The 17,975-nt window shown below is 39.3% G+C and overlaps 1 pseudogene; it reads right to left on the reverse strand.

Annotated features, from left to right (window-relative positions):
* Positions 1-10,123: 10,123 nt before the first annotated feature.
* Positions 10,124-11,055, reverse strand: LOC103750367 (annotated as a pseudogene).
* Positions 11,056-17,975: the final 6,920 nt, after the last annotated feature.

Genomic DNA, 17,975 nt, shown 5'->3' on the forward strand with positions numbered 1-17,975 from the left:
TGCAAGTCAAGAGACACGCTGGCTAGACAAGCACTTAATTGTTAATCACCAGCCTCTGCCTCTTCTCTCCTTGACTCTCTTATGGGTCTTGCCCAGACTCTCCTCTGCAGTAGCTAGGTAGCTTTAGGGAAAAGGACCCTGCTATAAGGATCCCAATTTTGTTATACAACGAGCTCTATTTGTATTAAACTTTCTAAAATTTGACTCCAATGGCCTCCCAACAGCAATAAAGCATGGGGGGCATTCACTCAGCCCACTCCTGCTCCCATGGTGAGATGGAAGGACCCTCTCACAAGTGAATGGAAAGGTCCACAGCTATTATTAACACAAGGGCAAGGCTATGCTTGTGTATTTCCAGATAATCTTCCAGCCCCCATCTGGATCCCAGCCCGGAACATTAGAATTGCCTGCGATGGAAAACCTCCCTCCACAACCACCGACCCCAGAGAATGCAGACGCTAGAGGAAGCAGAGCACCTATGTGTGCCATCATTACTGCTAACTCCTGATTTTTGGACCCTGCATTGTTAAGGGTCTTGATAATTTTGTTAAAACTCATATTTCTCTGGTTCAGTTAGCTGTTGCCCTACCTCCAGATCTTGCCAGGCATGTCTCTGCAAACACGGACCTGCTGTTCCTTGCCCTTACCAACCTAGAGATATGAAAATTAGGCTTTAGCATAGGTATAAAATCTTACAGAACAACCATACAATGGACCTGAGACAAGGGTCTGACTGCCAAAGCCACAGGAAATGCCTTGCAATATATACTCCTATTGGCAGACTGTGAGACCGATGCCTAGAACTTGCCACTCCTTAATCCCCATCGTTACCCTAGATGGGACGACCCCGCTCCATCGGCTTTAATTGAATTCTTAGCCCCTTAAGAGGACTTTCCACAGGCTAAAGCTTGATACACTGCCTCTCCCTTGCCAGACCATACCAAGGGGCTCACCCTTCGAGGGCTGGTAGTCAATGACAGGTAAGATCCCAAGAGATGGGACAACCTAAGACAGGCACAGTCCATAATGCTGGGTGACCCTTGAGGTGGGGACAACAATGCCGAGGCAAAGAATCTCGACTCCCACTGGTTGGCATGGAGTTGGCACAACCTGCTCTTAAGAAAGCTTGCCATTTTGAGGGAGGGGGCCCTTGATTCAATGACCCCCCTGAGCCATTGTACTTTGCTTAATAAATCTGGACTGATATCAATATGCTATGTATTCTAAATAATACCTCACCTTTAAAAATAAAAAAGGGGAGATGTGGGAGACAGACTTGAGCCTAGGGTGAAAGTCTTATTGACAGCCATACAGCAGGCCTGAGGCAATGGCCCAACTGCTGAAGCCACAAGGAATGCCTTGTGACATTTTGCTCCCATTGGCAGATCATGAGACTGATGCCTACAGCTTGCCACTCCCTAATCACCACCCTTGGGTACCTCACCTTTAAACTACTTACTGTGCTGTGATTGGACCACTACCCCTATATAAGCTTGTGCCTTCCTGCAATAAACCAGATCTGCGTCACTGAACCTGGTCTCCTGTGTCTGAATGCAGCTCCGCTGACACAGTCTCCTCACCAGCCCTGGGGTCAGGACCGGACAACTGATCAGGGGAACTAAGAGAGCAGGAAAGTGGCCATAGCCAGAGGAGAGCAGCCACTTGACGACCATAATATCTAGCACATAAAGGAAAATAGAAAATATATTATAAAGCTTTGAATAAACCTCCTCCATATGCAACTGTATATCTATCAGACTAAAGCCTTCTAGGGTTTAATTCACTCTTGATGGTTCTCCAGCAGGCAGAAATGAACTTACAATGGAAAGAATGAAAATTTTAAAGCAACCCTAATAAAGTCTCCTAAAATTCACATACAATCATGTCATCTCTAACTAGATTTGTTTTGTAAAAGACATTACAAATGTTTTGAGATTCCATGAGTCTAAATTTTCATGGAGTTAAAAAAAGAACCATAGATTTACCAAAAAATCAGCCATTGGACAATGCCCAGCTTTTCAGGGTAGAATAATCTAAAGAGACTTTCAACAATCCGTCCTTGGGACGCTCTTCTTGCCCAGGAAAGAAAAGGTTAGGATCCAAGGCTTAAATTTAATTTCCTCCCTATGTAACTATATATTCTACAGTGACCAGAGAGTCTTCAATGGCATCCCCAACTCTGTCCTCTCCATAAAGTAACACAAAGGCAAAGAGAACAGATATATGTTTCATTTTCCATAGGAGATTTGAGAAAATATTAGAAATATAGGGAAGGAGGAATTTGGGGACTTAATTGTCATCTATGGCTATTCTTAGAGACCTGTCAGTAGTTCTCCCCTACAATAGCAATAATTAATTAAGTGACAAGGCATTATTTCTGTATAAATAACCTCAACAAATCATTTAAAAAATCTATCAATCTACTTAATTTTAATTAATATCTATACCAAAAATCAGATGCTAAAGATGCAAATAAAATAAAATCTCTAAGATACTCTTTAAACAGAAAAAATTTTCTAAGGTCAATGAAAAATCATATAATTATGAATTCTTTTCCTTTAAAGAAAGGAAAATGGTAAATAATTAAATTACTTTGATATATAAACTCATAGATCATTTCAAGAATGTAAGGTCCATCTGCCAGTCTCTGAACAGTCAACATTTGAAAAATGGTAGTTGATAGTAAAGAATCAAGTTTAATCACTGAATGAAAACAGGTTTATTCACTAACTGCCTTCCTGAGATGAGAAAAAAGCTTCTAGACTCAAAACTCTGTCTTTAAGGCCTCTGAGACACAATGCTGTGGTATAGGCTAAGCAAAGGTTGACAGTAAAGGCCACCAGACAAATACACCTTCAAATATCTGTGCTGTCACACTTGCAGAAGCTAAGAATGACTCCTTATGAAAATGAAAGCCAGAAGAGCTTGGACCAGTGACCTGGAAAAGATCTATGCTACCCTTTGATTGTCCCCTTGTCCTGGAGCCCATTCTTTTTCCTGGGTTTATACTTTAACTGTCTATCATGTCCTTGATGTAACAGGGCTAAATTACAGGGGATCCTTCAAGCTGCCTTTTGTGTGTACTTCACCTTTGGCTTGCCTATTTCCTTGGGCAATATTAGCCCTTCTGATGGCTCTTGCAGTAGATGACTTCCTTTTGAATGGGAAACTGATTGTCTTCCAATAGGTATAAAATCTACTGCGCCTTATGTTTTAAGAACTGTTACTGGTCATTATTCACAAATGGCAGCATGGTCATGAAAGATCATGAAGGCATACTTTATTTTGTTTTTCAAAGGTTTATTTATTTAATTGTGTGTGTATGTATGCATATGTGCACATGAGTGCAGGTGCCTACAAAGATCAGAAGAGGGTGTCAGATTTGTCAGATTTCCTGATTAGAGTTGCAGATAGTTGTGAGATGCCTGACATGGGTCATCCCTAATAGTACTGTGTGCTCTTAACCACTGAGACATCTCTCCGTCTTCATGAAGGTACACTTTAAGTCAGTATACATGTTAAGCCTTTTGGCCTCTTCCAAAATAATACCTTGTTAGGGCTATTAGCTTAGTCTTTGTGGCCAAGATCGAGGAGATACTGATAATGTCTCAAATATTTCTCTTTTGCTCACCACTGTGTATCTTGGTATCTTGCCTAAGTTCTCCTTTTAAAACACAACTACTCTCATCAGTAAACCATACCTCCTCCAAATTGTCCAGGGGCTGGTCATTAATTCAGGTCACCTGGCACAGGAGGAGGTGATAGCATCAGAAAACAAATGTGCTAAGAAAGAAGAAGTTTCCATGGATATCAGTGGGGCAGTATTTGAGGTTCCACAAATTTCATGGTCACTAATGATTTGTTTAGAAGGATTGCTGGATATTTTGCAATACTACTTCTGCCTAAACAGGCATACCATTTTTAATTGCAGTAGAGATTCTGATGGGGTATAATGGATTCTAATTGCCAAAAAATAGTTGTCTTAAAAGCTTATTCAACTAAAAATGCCATAGCTGCCACAGCTCTTAAATGGGTGTATGTGTGGAGACTAAGGACCAGCGACAGAGGGTTACAAGGAGCCAGGAGATTAAAGAAGATTCATAGAGCCACTGGAAAATGTTACATAGTTTATTTTCCTGGGCACACAGGCACCTAGGCAGGTAGCCACTAGGCAGGAGCAAGTTCTGTTATTCCCAAGGGCTTTGTGTAGGGACTCACTCACAAGTTTCTTGACAATACTGGTTATATAACTGATTGCAGCACTGTTCACTTTTGGGGTTCCCAGGCAACCACTGTGAGCCTTTTTATGCGGACTCATAGCTCTCCAGATGTCTAGTGCGGCCATCTTTGCACCTGCTGGAAATTCTTATTAACACATGTTTTCTAAATAGGCCCTCCTGTTCTCTCTCTCTCTCTCTCTCTCTCTCTCTCTCTCTCTCTCTCGGGGGGTAAGGTCACCCTGATGCCATAACATCAATTTATTTGAGAAATAGGCTACAGATCTCAGTTCTGTGCCCAGATGTTCAGTCAATATCCTAGAAGCTAAGCCTTGTTTCTCTGTCACAAATAGCAAGAAGGAATTTTGAAGACTGGCCATTCCAAGTGTTAGGGCTTCTATGAAAGCTCATTATTTGATTAGCAGGCTATTCTACCTGAACATCCCAATTGAAGGGCTTAGAGTCTAAACCCTTAATATATAGAGAGATTTTTTTGCCATTAATTCATAATTCATAATACAAGTTTAACCAAAGTTAGCCATCTCCAATTGCCTGTGCTGGTTAGATTTTAGTGTTAACTTGACACATCTGGGAAGAGGGAATTTCAACTGAGGAATTTCCCAGATCATACTGGTCTATTGCTATGTCTCTAAGAGATTGCCTTGATTAATGGCTGATTTTAGAGGGCCCAACCACTGTGGGGGGCACCACCCCTGGTCAGGTGTGTCTGGGCTGTGTAAGAAAACTAGTTGCACATGAGACAGAAGGTAATCCTATAACCATTGTTCCTCTATGGCTTCTGTCCCTGGTTCCTGCCTTTAGTTCTTTCTCGAATCACTGCCCTGACTTCCCTCAGTGATAGTCTGTGACCTGGAAGTGTAAGTAAAAATACCCTTTTCTCATCAAATTGCTTTTGGTCATGGTGCATATCACAGAAACAGAAAGCAAAGGACATTGTCTAACTCAAGATGGAGGTATTTGTTCTCCTCATACTGTCAGATATATCCCAAATACTGTAAAGTCATCTGAAAAATTGTTGGTCTTTTTCCAGGAAACAATTTTCCCCTCTGGCTGGTACCAGACTTCAGCCTTCTCCCTCTTCCAACATGAAATTTCTGGGGAAATTCCCGTTTTTTAGTTTCCATTATCTGATAGCCAGAGAGAAAAATCTCAAATGTCTATTTAGCATGTCTTCATTTTTTCTAGGATGGTTACAGTTAGGGTATGATGAGGCAGAAATAAACAAAGCACTGTAACACAGAAGAGTGGTCAGGAAGTGCAAGCAAAGTTACCTAGGTGTGCTGAGATGGATGAACACTTCTTTCTCTGACTTGACTAGTGTCCTGTGCTCCCTAGTGCTAGTAAAAGGAGTTTAGCCTGTAGATAATGCTGGGTGTTGCAGCTGACTTGTGATGTAGCTGCTTGTGTCTTGATCTTTAACCTCAAGGTCCACTGAGATGAGATTTCAGTTTTGAAATTTCATCCTTATCATATTTTGGACCAGAAGGAAGAAAATGAGCCTTGGGGACCCTTAGGCAACCAATATATTGAGCTGATAGGCATTGGGACCCTCAGGCAGTAAAGTCAGCTTTTGCATCATACTGGCATCTCCTCCTTGACATCTTAACCACTAACTTAGAATGAGGGCACATCTCTTGGAGATCTTCTAAGGTATGAAGAAGGGCAGAAATATTTCACCACTGTTCCTGTTACTCTCTGGTACCTGAACCACCATCCCAGCAGGCCTAGCAGAAAATGAAATGGAGAGACAAAAGAATAAAGACAGTAGATATGGGCAAACAAAGTATCAAGAGTGTGGGAAAGTTTTGGGGAACCACGATGTTTGAATGTTTTATGGGTGCAGGGCTGCCATGTGGGTCCTAACTGCTTCATCAGTACAATGACAGCCAGCCACATTTACCCAATGTCATATTGGCTGCCCACATGACCACCATTATGTTTAGTTGGCATCTTTGGTGGCTATAACCAGCATTTACCTGCACTGCTGCTGTCTGCTTGGCCTGTAAGCAGTAGACATATATTATGGTGTCTTACAACATGCTTCCATTATGTGTTGGGTGGAGGGATGGGACTTTGTACATACATGAGTCTAATTACTTTTATTATTATTATTATTATTATTATTATTATTAATTTACTTTTTGTGTGAGTATATTGCTGGCATGGACGTAGGTGTATGTGTGTCATGCAATGCCTGTGGGGTCAGAAAAGGGTGTCAAATTCCCCTGGAACTGGAGTTATGTATGGTTTTTAGCCACTATGTGGTTGCTGGGACTCATACCCAGGCCCTATACAAGAACAGTCTGTGCTCTTAGCTATCGAGTTATCTCTCCAACTCCAAGTTCAGTTATTTATGGAGAGTTGGAAGGGGAATGTGATTCTTCATGAGCAGCTTGCACCAGGGGCAGGTGTCCTCAGGCAAGAGCCAGGTGCTTCCCAGATGCAGTGGGTGCATGTGCTTTGTGGCCCTGACATCCAGCAGGGCAATGTGAAAGTCAATTTATACTGTCAATCCCTGATGACTCCACAATCAGGTGTGGTGAGCTATAGGGGTAAAAAGGGGGAAATGAATGCATTGTGCCTAATGACCCCCCAAGCTTCTGCTTGTCATTTCTTTAGGAGTTTGCCCAAGAAGCTCTCCAAGTAAAGTGAAATGGGTAGGCAAAGAAAGGAAGAAAAATGGAGTAGAAAGTTTTTAAGAAGTTAGAGCCATAAATCATACTACCCAGCTAAACTCATAGCCATAGATCAGTGTGTGGTCAGCAACTGCCAGGAGTACCAGGAACTTCCTTCTTGGAAGAAGACATTGGACTAGGGACATATGGGTACCTTTTAAATAGAGAAAAGCACTTACAAGATTGGAAGTCAGGGAGGGGCTGGCACAGCATTAAAAGCACTGATTGCTCTTGCAGAAGACCCAGGTTCAAATCCCAGAACACACAAGGCAGCTAACTACTGCCCATAAGTTCAGTTTCAGGGGACCTGGCACTCTCTTCTGTCATTCATGGGCATTGCACATCATGAGTTCAATTTACATACATGCAGGCATAACACTCATACACATAAGAATAAATTGGAATTTGGTCAAATAAATAAAATTGGAAGTGGGTCAGTGCTGGAGAAATGTCAAATGCTCAATGGCCCTATGACTGGAATCTTGTGACTGCTTTATATGTTGTATTAGTTACTTTTCTGTTGCTGTGATAGAAGAAACACTGATCAAAGCAGCTAATAGAAGGAAGAGTTTATTTAACTTATGGTTCCATATTGGTGGTAATCCATAATGGTGGGGAGGCATGGTAGCAGGAGGTGGCTGGAAGAACATTCACAGTTTCTAGCAGGCACAGGAAACAGAGGGTGACTGGAAATCTGGTGAAGCATAATAACTCTGTAAGTCTGCTGCCAGTGACATGCTTCTTTCAGCAAGACCACACCTTCTAAGACTTCCCAAAAGAGTGCCACTGACTGGGGACAAAATGTCCAAGTACTTGAAACCTATGGGGGACAATCTCATTCAACCACCACATGTCATTTACACACCACACACTTTTCTGTATATGCTACACTTATTACATATACTCCATGGTCAGGGAGATTTACAGTATTTCTGTCACTGATTTCATTAGCGTACTGTTCTTCACACTTCTAGAACCTCCCTCTCCATCTCATTCTCTTGTTTCAGCAGGTGTTAGGCAGAATAAATGGTGGTTTCTTCCATGCTTGACTTGTTCATGCAGTAAGGAACTACTTGGGTCTGACTTCAGAGAGGCCAAACTGTAATGCAACAAGCAAGCGGCAGGCAAAGCCAGAGAAAATGATCTAAACAAGTGAAAAGACGTTTACTTACCAAGGACATAGACTGTGATCATATAGCTTGTAATATGGTTCTCCTCAGACCTCTAGCAGCAGAGAGGTTTTAGTTAAGATTCTTGGCTATTTCACCAAGATGTTCTAGAGGAGGTCAGCCAGATAAGTCAGACCATGTTCTTTTCTTGATTCTTGCTTTTACCAATGAAATAATTTATAGACAGACAAAAGGTTAGTAAACACAAGCTTATTTTTAAAAACTGAAATAATATAAGAAGTAAAAACCAAATAGCATTTCCAGCAACTTTGCATGGAGGACTATGCTGGAAAAGGAGAACTTGCTTCTTTCGCTTGATAGCAGATGTTGATTAAGTCGTGTCCAGGATGATGTAGTTTGTTTGAATCCTATTTTGTTGTAAATCAGATACTGAGACTGTATTGAGGTTGAATAAGCTAAAGTCATGTATAAATAGTGATTGAAATCAGGAGTTCAGCATGGTGGGACCAATTTTCCCACTTATTGGTCAAGTGTCACCAGTGTAAGAACCTGAGTCATCTACAAGAGCACTTATTGGTCAAGTGTCACCAGTGTAAGAACCTGAGTCATCTACAAGAGCAGCCAATGCTCTTGCCTGCTGAGACACTTCTCCAGCCCTAAAAATGTTTTATAGTCAGTCTGATCAATGGTTACTAGGTAAGGAGACATGCATGGATTGTGTCAGTGCCTAACTTTGTCATTATCCTATCCCATCTTTGTCTAGTACACAGTGAGACAAATTATAGTCCCTCTCAATCAGTTAATATGAAAAAGAATGGATATATGCTCTACAGTCATCAAAATCTACTACAAACCCTCTGAGCAATATGCACTTCCCCAAGGCCTCCACCAAATTACCAATGGCTAATAACTGTCCATGATTCCAGTTCCAGGGGATCTGACTCCCTCCTCTGACCTCTGTGGGCATTGTACATCACGGGTACACTATGTACACACAGGCAATACATTCGTACACATAAAATAAAGAGTAATTATAAAAGTTTACCATAATTGAAATTGAGCATAGCATCATGAAAAAATTCATGGAAAACTGGATTTTTTCTAGATACTTAAATATGATTCTCAAATATTATTTTGATAAAACAGAATCTCTAGATTAGACACAGTAAGGGAAAGTTTTCTGCCATAGTCAAGTGATTTCTACTACAATTTTAATAGGTTCCATATTTTGTACAGCTTCAAATACAAACAATCACCTTCACACAGTTAGAAGTAAAGCTATTCTGGATTATAGACATTGGGTCCAGACAGGCATAGATCATATGGCTATAGAATGCCTGGTTGCTTTTCTAGGAATACTCTGTACATCTTTTCTGATTCTGCTTTATGGACTGGGGTAAATATCCAGAATGTTCTGGGATCACTGTATTGCTTTCCATGTAGTTGTTCTGCCTCAAAACTAGTCAGAGTTTCAGGGAAAACAAGTGTGATTGTCTTGGTAGCTTGCATGCTTTCCATGCGGTGGTGTCATTTAAGTATCTCAACTCATTTGTTTGCCTACTCTGAATGAAACAGAGGAATTGATTTATCAAATGACTAGGCATGATATTTTACTATAAAGAAATATCAATCCAGGCTTGTTGAGATGACTCTGAACGTAAAAGTGCATGCTGCCAAACCTAATTACATGAGTTTTAATCCTTGGAAATCACATGGTGGAAGAAGAGAACTGACTCCTGAATGTTGTCCTCTGACTACAACACAAATTCTGGCATAATTTGTACCCATTACACAAACACACATAAACACAAACATACTCAAAATTAATAACAATGCAAACTGAAAAGCACAGTCATTTTAGACAGTTAGAACTCTGAATTAGAAAGGCTTTGTGATAGAAGAGAAAAACAAGCATCATGACTCCATATATGAACCTAACAAAATCAAATACCAGCCAACCTCAAGAATTTTAATTCCTTAGAAAAGCAACAGAATTTACTATCATCTTTCTAAAGATAAAAATCCTAAAACTTTGTTGCAACCTGTGAGGCATAATGAGATTATCAAACACTTTTCAGTGTTAATGAAATGAACCCCATGAACAGGCATTTTGTAGTGATCTCCTCAGAGCATATTTGACATCAGCATTCTTCAAGCTGTAGATCACAGGATTAAGGGCCGGAGGCAGCACAGTGTATACCACAGCAAACAGCCTGTCGGTCATTGGAGAATTAGATGATGGCTTCAGATAAACAAAACAACCAGTTGAAATGAAAATAGTGAAAACGATGAGGTGAGGCAGACAGGTGGCAAAGGCTTTGGACTGACCTTTACTGGTAGGAATCTTCAGCACAGTGGAGAAAATGTAAAAGTAAGAGATCATAACACAGATGAAACATGACATGCCTAGACACAGACCAATTCCAATACTTGTATAAATGACCACCAGTGTACCAGAGCAGGAAATCCTCAGTAATGAAGGAATGTCACAGAAAAACTGTGGGATCACATTGGAGCCACAGAAAGGCATGGAAAATGTGCCAGCTGTGTATACAGCTCCAAAGAATAACCCAGTGGCCCATGAAAAGCCTGCCATTAGCATACAGGCACCACCACTCATGATGGCCTCATAGTGCAGGGGACAGCAGATGGCTACATAGCGGTCATAGGACATAAGACAAATACATCTCCTCCTGTGAAGGAAGTCATTAAAAGTATCTGGAGGGCACATCCTAGGATGGAAATGGAGCTGTTATGAGTTAGGCTATTGACAATGAATTTGGGGATTGGGACTGACACAAGGAAGACATCCAAGAGAGACAAATTTTTCAGAAAGAAGTACATGGGTGTTTGTAGCTGCAAGTCCAAGGTGATGAGAGTAATGATGAGGAAGTTACTCATCAAAGTTGCCAGGTACATCACCAGGAAGAGCACTCCACACAAAGTCTGAATCTCCTGGACATCAGAGAACCCGACAAGGATGAATCCGGTCACTGCAGTGACATTGGACATAGTGGGTTCTTTTCAGAGCCTGTCAAATGATGAGAAATGAACAAATTTCGACACAGTCGCATAGACTTACACTATAAACAGAAATATTCAGTGGAAATTGAGTCAGGAAACACCATAAATACCTATGCTTTTTCATTAAATTCTTGTTTCTCCCTCTCATCCTTGGCCTTTCCATGCATATTGCTCCTTCCTTCCTTCTTGCCTTCCTTCCTTCCTTCCTTCCTGCCTTCCTTCCTTCCTTCCTTCCTTCCTGCCTTCCTGCCTTCCTTCCTTCCTTCCTTCCTTCCTGCCTTCCTGCCTTCCTTCCTTCCTTCCTTCCTTCCTGCCTTCCTGCCTTCCTTCCTTCCTTCCTTCCTTCCTGCCTTCCTGCCTTCCTTCCTTCCTTCCTTCCTTCCTGCCTTCCTTCCTTCCTTCCTGCCTTCCTTCCTTTCTTTTCTTTCCTTCCTTTCTTTTTTCTTTCTGGTTCATTTGCTTTTCTTAGAATTTCAAACATAAGTACTATATTTACATCATTTCTATGGCCATGTTATCCTGAATGTGCTGGATTCTTTCCTTATCTCCTCTCTCCCTCTTTCTTTCCCTCTCTCTCCCTCCCTCCTTCCATCCTGTCTACCCTCCTGTTGTCTTTGTCTTTCATTTGGTATTTATTTTTCCTCCTTCTCCCTGTCTATCTCTTTCTCTCTTGTCTCTTTTATTCTAAGCTTTTACTTAGTGTTCGATGCATGCTAACCATGTTTTTGTATCCATGACCTAGACCCACAGCAATTATCTTTTTAAAATTAAGAACATGAATAATATGTGATGTCAATTAAACATCTTATTTTATGAATATGGTCATGATAAGTTTAGGAAGGAACTTTCATGGTTTGAGGGTGGGCTTGTTTCTATTTAAGTAATAATGAACTATTCTTTTATGAATGCTGAATATATTCCAATTACCTAGAAGAAAGGATTTTAAATGTGTGAATATTTAAGATGCTAGATATACAGATTATTCCAATCATTATATAATCTTCACATGTATTAAAATATCATGCTATTTGTCCATATGAATAAATATATGAAAATTCAGAAAAATAAAATACAAAATAGGTAAGAAAAAAATGTAAGAATTTCATTTATTCCTATAGCCTCAAACTTAACCTTTATAGAAGATACCTATGATTTCCAAAACATGGAAGTTGTGCCAATTTACTGAATGGTTGTATCAACTGGTTTTGCAAAATATTCTGTTCTAAATCTTTAAATAATCCATGAGGGAAATTTAGGTGCTGTTTGTCCTAAAGTAAGTTTTAATGCCCAGTGTGTAACTAACAGCAGGGTAAAAGCTTGGCATCTGTCCTTTTACTTTGTTTCTGTTTAATTGCCGTAATCTTTGAGTCAAAATGTATACAAAACTCCTTTAAGTAGTGTTTACCTCAGACCAGTAACCATATCCCTCCAAGGCTGGAGAAACAAGATAAAAGTAGCTAAGATGTTGTCATGGTTATCACTTGCCACATTATACAACACCCCATTCCAGCTCTCTGGAACACCACGGAAAAACTTCATTCATTGCCTTAAACCTTTCTTGAACAGTAGACCTTTGTAGGCAGAGTGGTGAGATTGACATCACCTTTTGACAAAGTAGTGATCATGAAATTGGGAACAATCCACCTCCTCCTTCAAATCACACAAGTGACAGATAAACATCCTGAAATATAAATGAGAATTTCTCCTTCCAACAATAACAATTTCATTATATTGCACTGGTATTGCCTCCCTTAGCAGTATCAATGGCAGTTTATTTCACACTGATAATCTGTGTGATGAGAATTGAGAGACAAATCAGCAAGATCACAGCCTGAATGGACTAAGAGTGGTAGTTCTTACACTTTCATTGCCTTATAATTGTGAGATCTTGTCAGCACATCTAAAGATAGGGCTACCCAATGCAGCGATATTGATTAAATTTTTCTCCTGCCTTTTACCACTATGTTTTCTGGTTGATTTCTGTTCAGATTCCTAATTTGTTCTAACTCCCAAAGGCCAGGCCTCCCATGGAATAGGATTTGGGTAAGGTAATCACAATAAAATTCCCCCTTTTTCTTGAATATTTTTCTTTATCATGTCATATTGACAACAATTCACTTTTCAATATTAACTAAGATATTATAATATATTGTTTGTATATTTAAGCTATATCTATAGAGCATTGGTTATTAGGACAAACTTATGCTTAATTGAAAAAAGTTATGTGGGTATCATACATTAAACTAAATGAAAAACGAAAAATAAAGATTGGGGCAGAGGCAAGCACTTATTCTCCACTTGAGCAGTCAAAAGATAAACATTTGAAAATAATCTGAGCAACAAAATAACTGATATTATTACATGTTTTATGGCAATAAGATTTCTTAGTTTAGAGGTTAACCAAGTGGATATATGAGGTTAAGGACTTTCATGATGGTCACACCGAAGTGAATAGGACTATTGTACCAGATAAATATCTTGAAGACATTCTTGAAAGCACAGTTTTAATATAAAATAAAAGTGAACCGCATTTGAATCACTGTGTCAAAGCAGTCTGTGCTGAACTGGGAGAATGTGTGGTAGAGAGATGAGAATTATCATGATGACATGTTATCCTACTCCAATAATCAGGCTGGAGAACTAGAGAAACAAGGGAAAGAATGGAGGAATACATTATTATTCGTTTACATTATTTTTGATATCTTTCTTGATTTCCTCAATACCGATACTATTTAAACATTTTTGTTTTAGACAGCATAGTTTAACTTTTTACCAAAAGAAATTTGAGATTCATACCTTAAAACAATCCAGATTCTTTAACTTTCTGGAAAAAATCATACATCAGATATTCATAGGAAGATTTTCCAACAGGTTCACTTGAGGAGGGAAAGTGTTTAATTTACTGGCTGATCACTTGAATGTTACATAGACCATCTAACTCTCTTTTGCAAACTCTACAATATAGCCACATATTTAGGCTTCTGATAATACTGAAATCTGTGCTAAACTGTAATCATTTCTAACATGAAAAAATGCAAGTATAAAGCATAAGGAAAATATTTGTCTTTTCGTAAAGTTTGGTTTGATATCATGTAAGACCTTATAAAACCAAGTAGTCTCTAGCAGATCTTTTTAAGGCACTTGACTATGACCTTGAGATTCCCCAAAGGAAAAGGCTTTCTGGCTAGCCTTCCTTATTAAGTAGGTATGTCTTTAGGCAATTGTTGTTGCAATAATTGGTGCTTTATGTATACAGGATTATTTAGTTCCAAGAAAACACAGTGGAATATGTCATGAATAAAATGCACATATAGTTCTGAAATTAATTAATTTGATACTCTTTTTGTTAAACAGAGAGTAGAGTTGTAGACAACGTAATTGTAAGCAAATGTTACAAAATATAAACTCTGAGGACTTTGCTTAATGACTATTTCTATGTACTACTGTATTAACCACCTTTCACATTGATGTGACAAAATACCTGAAAATAAGCAGCATAAGAAAGGAATGATTAATTTTGATGCATGGTTTGAAGGTACAGTTCATCATGGCAGAGAAGGGATGGTTCCAGGATCATACTGAAGGGCTGTTCCCATTCCAAACACCATCCAAAGGGGCTGGAGAAATGGCTCAGTGGTTAAGAGCACTGACTGCTCTTGCTGAGGACCTAGGTTTGAGTCCCAGCACCCACATGGCTGCTACAAACCATCCTTAACTCCAGTTCCAGGGAAATCCAAAGCCCTCTCTGACCCTGAGGCATTGCATGACATGGGTACACTCATATACATGCAGTCAATACACTCATACACATAAAATAAAAACAATAAAACATCTTTAAAAAAGCAGGAAAAGACAGATGCTAGGACTCGGATGGTATTATGCTCACCTTTTTCCTTTGTTCAGTGCATCTTCCTACCTCAATCAAACCTTTATGGAAATGCTCTTATAGACACATGGAAATTTGTTTTCCCAAGGTGATTATAAGTACCATCAAACTGACAGTAAATAGTAACCATCTCAACACTATCCTTTGTCAACTTTTGACCAAACTCATCTCTCTTAAAGCATATGACATGTCTGATTCTTAAAGTATCATGTTCACTTCATAATGCAAAATGCATTTAGTACTTCTGTAAATGGCCCCAAAGCATTACCAGTTCTAACATTGCTCAGAAGTCTGTTGTCCATAGGGCAGGACACCATTCATGGATCAGTGGTTAAAAGTGTGTACTGCTCTTGCCCAAGACTCAAATTCAGTTCTTAACATCCATGTTGGGTAACTCACATTCATAACCACTTGAAAATATATCTCCAGGTGATCCAATGCCCTGTTCTGGCTTCTGTGGGCACTTACAATTACATGTACACAGCCACTCATACACACACACACACATACACACACACACACACACACACACAAACACACACACACACATACATATATAGAACTAAAGGAGGCCCAAGCAGGGTTATTGGACCCTCACTGGATTATCCAGCCTCTCTTCCCAGCCAAGTGTATGTAATTTGGCACTAATCACACATGGCCTCCGGGATTTGGGGAGGGTTAAAGTATACAGTCTGGGGAAGGCTAGAAAGAGAAGGCATGAGCCATGCTGGGTAAAGGCTTTCCAGTGTGCATACCCTCAGGTCATACATACACTTCAGCACCCCTCAGTTATCTCGGTAAGTAAGCTCAATAAATTCTTTGGTCCCTCAGTAAAGCTTTAATCAAACATTGACTTGACACTAGAATCTTAAAAGGGAATAAGTACTGCTTAGCATCCCCAGGAAAAGAAGTCTCAAAACAGTTTGAAAATTTTTTTATTAATGCTATTATCTCTCATAATTATTTAAAAAAAGAAAATGAGAATGTAAAAGATGTTAAAAAGATATGGGAATGGAGATATTTTCCAAACTAGACTGAAAAAATGAGAAAGCCCAAGAAAATAATGAAGGCCTGTGTAGATTTGTTATGATATATAAAGGATGAGACAAAAATAACATACACATAACCTTAAAATTTCTATGGTCAGAGTTTAGTCAACTAGTTTAAGGAACAAAATATATATGTAGCTAAGGTTTATCTGAGAATATTTGTTTTTTTTGCCGAAGCCTTATCTACATAGTATGTGATAATTAAAAGTATCAGACTGGTGGAATTACCTTATTGGATGTTTAAAAGCCATAGTTTGAGGCCTATACTAATGTGGTCAGAGGTACTTAAAGGACAGTTTTTGCCCCTTTCCCTCCAAGGTCGACTAAGTTCCAGAGGAGTATGGAACATCTCTCAAAATGTCTTGTAACTGTGGTGAGTCACCTGTCTTCTTGTTCAGGGAGGACATGGAAACCCTACAAGATGGTTTTGAACCAGTGTCCAGTCTACAAAGAGAAGGGTTAACACAGAGGAAACATCTCATTCATGTTTCCAAGTGAAGCCAGACATCGTTGAGCAGGACTTTGACTTGTCTTCACATCGATGGAACTGATAAAAGAAAGGAGCCAGGAGCTCCTCCCAAGCCTGTGTGACCCCTGAAGAAGAGATCCTCAAATGACATTAAGTATAAAAATGAATTGATTTATTTGGGCCAACTTTATGTTCTTAAACACCCAAAAGGAAAGTATAACCAAAGAGTAAAGTCATCAATGTATTTCTTTAAGAGTTCAAGTGATTACACTTCCCAGACATTAGGTCTAAGTCTATATAAAAAATTATTTAGACAATTACTTCTCATTGATGATTTTGTTCCTAATCAGAAAGTGCTGCTCAGATGTAAGACTTCAAATCTTGGTCTCCAGTACTATAATGCCCACCTGTAGTTAAGGGAGACATTCAGCTATTGTTTTAAAAGGATGGATAAATTTGTTTTCTACCCCTATCTAGAAGCCTTTGAGAGGGAACTGACACTGATTCTAACCACTCCAACAGCTGTCAAAATACCTGAAAACAAATCTTGAATCCATCACTCCAGAATTGGAAGACAAAAGAAAAATGAGGAGGAACCCAATAGAGGGATGCTTTTGTCAAGAAATTCCAATGGATGGATACTCATATGGACATTTGAAAATCGCCCTCTTCTGGCTTTTTTCTAGTTCCCTGTCTAGAACTTGCAATGCTAATTACTCTTGCATTTACTTCTCCTTCACATCTCCAATTCATGATTCAAGGACTTTCGTTTCCCCTTAGATTTAAGAGTGATGCAATTTGGGAGTCTTTTAGATAGACCACTGAAGGGGTACTTCAATTGCTTCACCCTGTGTCAGCATGGGAGAAGCCAGAGTGGTCTGCCTCCCTATTCCCTATTGGCAATTTGGGTAACTTCTTCAGAGGATGGTGTGACAAGAATAGAAGGTATGAATTGGCAAGGTATTTAGGGTAAAAAGATCCCAAAGAAAGGTAGCCACTTTCTGGCTAAAAGTCAAAATGTCCTTGGGTCTCTTAGCAAGATACTCTTTTCCAAAGGCCAAAAACATTGAAAGTATTTATGAGTTTGTATCTATTTAATCCTTAAAAGATTTTAGGGTTACCTCTTCAGAGGGGGGAATGTTAGAGTAGCCAAAATCCCCATAAAAATAAATAAATAAATCAAAGAAGAAAGAGTACATGACATTATCAGAAAAAAGTGATGGGGAGATATGGGAGGAGTTGAATGGGAGGGAGTGGCCATGGATTTGATCAAAACACCTTATATGAATGTATGAAACTCTCAATAAATTATTTAAGAACAAAAGATCATTCACCATGATCCAGCAGGTTTTATCCCAGTGATGCAGGGATGGCTCAATATATGCAAATCAATAAATGTCATTAATCATAAAAATGGACTAAAAGACACAAACGGCATTGTCATCTCAATAGATGCAGAAAAGACTTTTGAAAAAATTCAGCATGAATTTATATTCAAAGTCCT

This window comes from Nannospalax galili, unplaced genomic scaffold (genome assembly GCF_000622305.1).
Source record: "Nannospalax galili isolate Female #2095 unplaced genomic scaffold, S.galili_v1.0 scaffold627, whole genome shotgun sequence".
Classification (NCBI taxonomy): domain Eukaryota; kingdom Metazoa; phylum Chordata; class Mammalia; order Rodentia; family Spalacidae; genus Nannospalax; species Nannospalax galili.